The following is a 7,358-nucleotide window of genomic DNA, read 5'->3' as shown; positions in this document are numbered from 1 at the left end:
TTATTCGATGACATTGACGAAGGTTCCTCAGGATTTGTATGTTTAGTAAAACAAAAAACTTGGATGTTGGAGATCTGAAACAAAAACAAAATTTACTGGAGAAACTAAGTAGGTCTGGCAGCATCTTTTCGAAGAAAGCAGAGTTAATATTTCAAATCTACTGACTCTTCATCAGAACTTTAGTGTTCCGGTAAATAGTTACCCGACTCAAATCATTACCTCTGCTTTCTCTCCACAAATGCTGCCAGGCTTGCTGTGTTTCTCCAGCAAGTTCTGTTTGTGTTTCTTCAAATTTGACATGGCTCCCTATTGATAAAATTAGTTAAGTCCTGTTGCCATTAAATATCTTAAATGTATCCCAGTTGATGTTTTAACATCTTAGTTTACTTTGCCTATTTAACAACTGGCCTGAACATGTGGGACTGACAGCAAGAATATATTGGTAAACTCTGGACCTTGCCAAGCTGAGCCTGTTTTAGACCAGCCCGAGGCCCAATTAATTAATGCCTTGTCACGTCTTGATTGGAAGCAGTTTATTAATATGCACCCAATAGGAAAGCCAGTGCTTACGCTACTGGAAATTGGTAATAAGTAACTCTCCAACTGCCAGAGCACAAGTTATACCTTCTACTCAACCTATCACTACCAGGTTAGACAATTTCAGAACCTTTTAATTGTCATTCTACGAAAACCATCTCTAATTTCTTGCCAATAGACTGATGTTTAGTTCTCAAGTTATCACCATGTGGTGGTACATGTTGCTTTTATTAACTTTCTCTTTAAATACTTCCACATTGCTGTTGGTACTGTACAGTTGCAGTCACTCTCTGATCTCTCACTGAAGGTGTTCTTAATTATAGAGTTGGTATGTGCCTATCAGCAGCTTATTCAACTCAAATGTCATTAGAATTATATCCCATCCTTGATCATGGTCATTAGTGAACCTTTCCACAATAATTCCTTGATTAGGAATCCCTGGATTTTAAGCAGGAGTCCATGGTCAGTGATCAGGAATCATTGGACATTAAACAAGTGTTCAGGGATCCTTGGATATAAGACAGAGATCCTGGGTTACGGTTCAGAATCTGTAGGTGGGAATCTGGAGTCGTTGGTAAATTGACAAACCAAGACCAGACGGGTGAACAAGTGCCTCTCCTTTCACTCCAGAGTTAGGTGTGAGCGAGTTTGAATTTTTTAAACTTTGTGCCTTCCTTGATTTAATGCCTACCTGACCATGTTTAAAGCTGTGAATAAATAAACCAGCCAGACGTCTTGTGTTTACAAGTAAGCAATTGTTTTATAATGTTAGAAAATTATCCCAGTTAAAAGTATAAACGTTATTAAAAAGGTAAAACCATTGACATACAAACATAAAGCATGCAAGCAAACAGGATCAGGATTGTTAGCATTGGGGAAAAAGTTAAGGTCCATATGTAAATGCAAGTATACATCCTGCTGATAGTCTTAACCACGCCGTCTGTGTGGTCAACTTGTTTATACTTCTGGAGCTAATGTATTTTTAAACTGCATTTAGTCCTCTGTGAGGATCTATGCTATGCCACTTGAAGTTTCTTTTATTGTTATATTCTCTATTTCTGTGACACCTTCCAATTTGTAAGAGAGATAGACTCTGAGTTTTTAAAATCTACTGAGAGATCTGATTATTCCATCCTACAGGCTTTCTTGTTATTATAACCTTTTGTAATCAACAGGCAAATTTATAATTGTGGTCCAGGGATTCAGGGTTGTTGATTGTGCAGTAGCTGACTATTGATACACAGTAGAGGCAATTCATATTAACAAAGGAATTTCAATCTGCCATTATCAAAGTTGACTAGAGCCCACTGAAACAAAAAAAGGTCCTCACCACCCTTTTTCCATCATTGATTTCATTAAGTTTCTTTTTTGTCTGACCATTCCAGCAGCTGAGTTGTCTGGTCATATTGTCAGTTTCATCAATCTTAATGCAAGTCAGTTCCCCAGCAACCTTTTTCAGGTGTCCATCTTGTAACTTCTTGTGACACTGCCCATCTTGGAGATCAGGAGTCTTTTGCAACTTTTTAAAACTACTGCGTTCTGGTTTATTTGGAAGGGTGTTCCTCTAAAGGAAAGCCACAGATATTAAGTCAGACAGTGGAACAAAAGTGGAACAAATTGTTCAAATATTACAATTTCATGACCATATTAACTGAAAATTGCTGATTACTAATCAGGGATCCTTGAGTAGTGACCTTGAATTGGACCATGATCAGGAATTCTTGGATAAGGATCGATAATTTATGAATAGTGAACTGGAATCATCACAGGATTATGAAATCCAGGTTAGCTTTATTTCTCTCTCACTTGCCCATACACACTGAGATAATTTATAATATCCAACAGCCAATGTGGCTGTCTACAGTCTGGAATCTTCAGATGTAAGTTGTTGGATCCTCACTATAACTCACCTTGGAGAAAGACACATCTATTAGTTTTAAACCTTTCAGATTTTTGCACCTTTACACAATAAATGGCTTAGTACCACACGTTATCTTCACCATATAAATCTGTTATGTGATTATATTCTTTTTAAGCAGGTCTCAAAGATGAGACTGTATTTTTCAGGCTGAAACAGAATCCAAAATGTTTAGTTACAATATACGTTCTTACAGTCCTCTTATTACAAATTACCTTCCCAATCCACACACCACAAGTCATTACTATTTATTAGGCAATATATCACCATGAATTTTTGAACACTATTCTCTTTGGGTGTTGAGTGAATAGTTGAACAGAGCAACCCTACACTTAGGAAACAATAGGAGGGCAGAGAGATTGCAGGCAACAGCAAAGAGTCTGAAATTGCAGCAACAAAACAGAACACTTCCCAGTCGATCATTGTGTGTGATTCAGTAGGAAGTCTAAATGGGTCATTAGTGTGATCGGTGTAAAATTCTGACCTCTTTGTAACCTTTACAATTCAGTGTTTCTTTGTACTGAACTTTATACAAACTGGATACCATGCAGGCATATGGCCCCTCAATCATTCTTTTAACGTTGAGCTTTGAGCATTGTGTGGCTGTTTGCTGATTGAATTACGTTTTGTTCTCCATAGTGGCATAGTCTCTGTAACAGCAGTTAATGTACGGGCTTCATGTTCCTCACTGTGCTCCTTTTAACTTCAGTTAAGCTTCAGTAAATTAAACACAGAGCAGAAAAAGACCGTTCACTTTCATTAAGAATTATCAGCAACTGTATTGTCTGCCTCTCACTGCCTTCATTATTGTTTAATTTAAAGCAACTTCTTAAAAAGACATTTTGAATGTATTTGAGATCTCACACCATTTCTCAATACTGTGCAATAAAGTGTAGATTGAAATTGTTGTTTACGGGATTCACAGTGAAGACTTACTGAACATACCTCTTAAATCTGAGGTGAGTCCAGGTTCAGGTCAAATGAATATGAATATTTATTTGTATCTGACGTTTCTGATAACTGTAGAATTATTTTCTATTTTTGTATCTTCCTTGTCTGAACATACTTCAGCTGTCAATGTTAGCCATCCCATTGGCATTTTATATTTGCCTCAGCTGTTTTGTAAACCTAGTGATTCTCACACAATGATGCACACCTACAGCATAATTAGAGAAGCACCCTCACCATCACCAATTCAATCTACAGCACAGCGATTTTTTAAAAACTGCTACAGCACATTCTACTAATAGCTGATATAGAGAACAGAACAACCAACTTCATGTTACAGACTTCAATTGCCTCAACAGTGGCATTAGGACATAAAGATCATTGGAGTATCTTTAAACAAGGATATTGATGTCATAGCTCAAGCAACACTCTAGGTATTTTCAGTGAACTGATACATTCATGCACCATGTGATGGAATGTCCAGCGTTCATCCATGAGATTGTGATATTCTGGAGTGCGCAGAGTAAATTCAATTATGCAGTGAGACACATTTAGCGGTAAAAAGCAGGAGGTAAAATGGTAAACTGGTTTGAATTAGCTGTTTCTGGTATGAGATCTCTGAGCAGCTGAAAATGTCGGGCTTGCAAACACCCATGGAGAGGTTGCAACCTCTGGTTCATATTACGTTCTGCCTGGTATTGAATCACCATCATCAGATGCTAACTGGTGACAAAATGATTTGGAAACTATAGTCCACTAATGGATATAATAGCATCATTTGCAGAGATGTTTAGTTGAAGGATTAAAGCTTTAGAGATCTATTCTGAAGACACAAATCTTCTAATAAATTTCTTGTTCTGACATCCAGACAAGGGTGAATGCAATAAATTCTCCACCTGCACAACCTAACCTTTATGCATGTTTAAATTCAACTTCTCCCCCACGCCCCATAGATAAACTCTACCCCCACGCAATTATGACAAATAAGTTCCAAGAGTGAAAATTGGAACTTAGTAGACCTTGATGACAAATTCGAGGTTACAATAGGAAAATCCTCAAAGCAGAAAATGTTCAAATCTCAATTCTAGTTTTTGCATAACACAAATGGATGATATTTAGGCTCAGTGGTTAGCACTGCTGCTTCACAGTGCCAGATATCTGGGTTTGTTTCCAATCTTGAGCAACTTGGCTGTGTAGAGTTTGCGCATTCTCCCAGTGTCTTTGTCGGTGTGCTCCAAAGAGTGCAGGTTAGATGGACTGGCCATGGGGAATGCAGGGTTCCAGGGATAAGGTAGTGGGGGGGTAGGTCTGGGTGGGATTCTCTTTTCGAGGTTGGTGTGGACTCAATGGACCAAATAGCCTGCTGTAGAGGTTCTATGTTTAGTATAATTTGTTTGAAAGAAAGTCACTAACAAGAGGACTGAGCGAAATGTGGAAATGGTCTGTCATTAGTCTTTCATTGAAGTGCCAGTGAGAAAAGGAATATCAAACATGACTATCAGAGTTAGAATCCCTGAAGTGTGGAAACAGGCCCTTGGGCCCAACGGGTCCACACCGACCATCCGAAAAGTAACCCACCCAGGCCCATTCCCCTACATTTACTCCTGACTAATAACCTACACTATGGGCAATTTAGCATGGCCAATTCATCTAAACTGCACAACTTTGGATTGTGGGAGGAAACCAGAGCACCCAGAGGAAACCCACATAGATATAGGAAGAATGTGCAAACTCCACATAGACATTCGCAGGAGGCTTGAATCGAACCCTGGTCCTTGGTGCTGTAGCAGGGTAGCAGTTCTAACCACTGAGCCACCATGCCACCCACTATTCTACCTTTGTGCAGATGTACACAATGTTATACTGAGTGATGCAGGGTACAATGCTGTTCAACTGTAACAGCAAGGAAGATATTTTGACTGTGGACTGTTGTATAGATTAGTTGAAGTGCAGCAAGTGGCCTTATTGCAAAACTCTTTGTAAAACTGAGTTATAATAAGATACTGACAACTTAGGTACTGTCAAGGAGTGGATTTGTTCTTCAGGAACATGAAAATGCATTTCTGTCTGGGGTGCCATGTTATGTGCTACAAACAATCAGGTTATAATAAGGAACCCAGTAGATCCTGTGAAGTGAAGGGTACAACCTTTTCTTCTTTCTTGATCTCACGTATCTCAGATTTGCCGTGGAAGTTTTAAGATTCTCTCACAGGTATTCCTTGCTGCCCTGAGTTTGCTGCTGCAGGGAATCAGAAATCAGTAGAAGAGGATGAAGAGACAAGGTTCTCTGTATTCTGTTCAGCTGACAATTTACCAGTTTTAAATGAGTTAGCTTGGTATGAGAAGATACTTTTGCCCTGTTTCTGACTTGTTTTTCCCTTATTTGTTCCTACAACTACCAATATGATTTTGACTAATTTTTCTCTATAGTTTGAACTAAGCAAATAATAGGCTTCTCCCTGAAGGTGAAAGTTCAATAGTTGACAAGTTAACTCGAAACAAAATGGTGTAAATATCAATATCGAATTGTTCACCAGTATGATAGTTTTAAAGAGTAGGTTTTGTGTAGCAGATTCCTCTGCATTCCACAAAAGTTAATTTACACTCAAGCATAGTTTCTCTGAAAGCTGTTTTAACAGAATTTTAGTTTGGTTACAGTACTCATTAAGATAGCTGTTCCATGAAATGAAAATGATGCATTAATAAGATAATGTAATATAAGGGAAAACATTGCATCAGCGATTGATTCATTGATCATTAGAGTCTAATCCTAAAACTGTCCCTCCGTTTGAATCCAGTCCTTCAAAACAAACTCATTTCAATTTAATCAGGAATGAAAACAAGAAATGGAACTCAAAAAAAAAACAGCTGTTACAAAAATGTTATCAAAAGAACTTTTATTTGAATGCTGACAAAAAAAAACTTTTGTGCATCTTTACTTTCATTCTAAAAGTATCACCCAAGCAGCGTGGTGGTTCAGTGGTTCAGCACCAGGGACCAGGGTTTGATTCCTGCTTTGGGTGACTGTCTGTGTGGAGTTTGCACATTCTTCCTGTGTCTGCATGGGTTTCCTCTGGATGTTCCTCAGGGATATGTAGTCTAAGTGGGTTAACTTTGATTAATGTAGGGTTATGAGAATAGGCTCTCTGTATTCTTCTGTATTCTGTTCAGCTGACAACTTACCAGTTTTGAATGAGTTAGCTTGGTATGAAAAGATACTTTTGCCCTGTTTCTGACTTGTTTTTCCCTTATTTGAGGACTGTCCACAGGTTCTTACAACTACCAACATGATTTTGACCAAACCAAATAGTGGGAACAGAAATAAATCCTTTGGACCAACTAGTCCATGCTGACCAAGTTTTCCAAACTAAACTAGTCCCTCTTGCCTCTGTTTGGACCATATCCATCTAAACCTTCCTTATTCATGTACCTATCCCAATGTATTTTAAATGTTGTAACTGTACCTCCATTTACCACTTCCTTTGGCAGATTAATCCACATATGAACTAGTAGGGAAATTGGGTCTGGATGGGATATCCTTCAGAGGGTTAGTATGGACTCAATAGGCTGAATGACCTTTTTCAACATGGTAGGGATTTGATGAATCTGATATTCCCTGCTTGAACTCACTCAGTCCCTGCAGCATTGCAGGAGACCTGTCTGAAATCTTCCATTGGCTTTTTCTTTCATTCTTTGCTATTTATGCAGCTCCTCATTTCTTATTGATTATACATCCCAGCAAGTGGTTCTTGAGGGCTGAAAATTCTATTTTACCACACGACCAGTGGTTCTAAAACCTTTCATCAGATGATTTCCCTGTCAATATATCTGCATAGATACTTTGTTTCAGAGCATTCAACAATCAGACAGAAAGGGAGAAATAGGCTGCAGTAAAAATGAGGCAGGTAGATATGGAAACAATGGCTCAATAAGATTTTGTGTTAGTTGAGATTGT

General features: G+C 38.3%; 1 protein-coding gene across 2 annotated transcripts in view; it reads right to left on the bottom strand.

Annotated features, from left to right (window-relative positions):
• Positions 1 to 1,972: 1,972 nt before the first annotated feature.
• Positions 1,973 to 7,358, bottom strand: part of LOC122564113 (vacuolar protein sorting-associated protein 37D) — a 73,293-nt gene continuing 67,907 nt past the window's right edge. For both annotated transcript variants that reach the window (XR_015752386.1, XR_015752387.1), the window contains one exon: positions 1,973 to 2,447. The gene's annotated coding sequence lies outside the window, so the exon portion shown is untranslated. The remainder of the gene's footprint in view (positions 2,448 to 7,358) is intronic.

The sequence above is a fragment of the Chiloscyllium plagiosum genome, unplaced genomic scaffold (assembly GCF_037043375.1).
Source record: "Chiloscyllium plagiosum isolate Xiang-an unplaced genomic scaffold, Cpla_swu_hap1 HiC_scaffold_31, whole genome shotgun sequence".
Taxonomy (NCBI): Eukaryota; Metazoa; Chordata; class Chondrichthyes; order Orectolobiformes; family Hemiscylliidae; genus Chiloscyllium; species Chiloscyllium plagiosum.
Note: the sequence above shows the minus strand (reverse complement) of the source record. Positions and strands in the feature narration are given on the sequence as shown.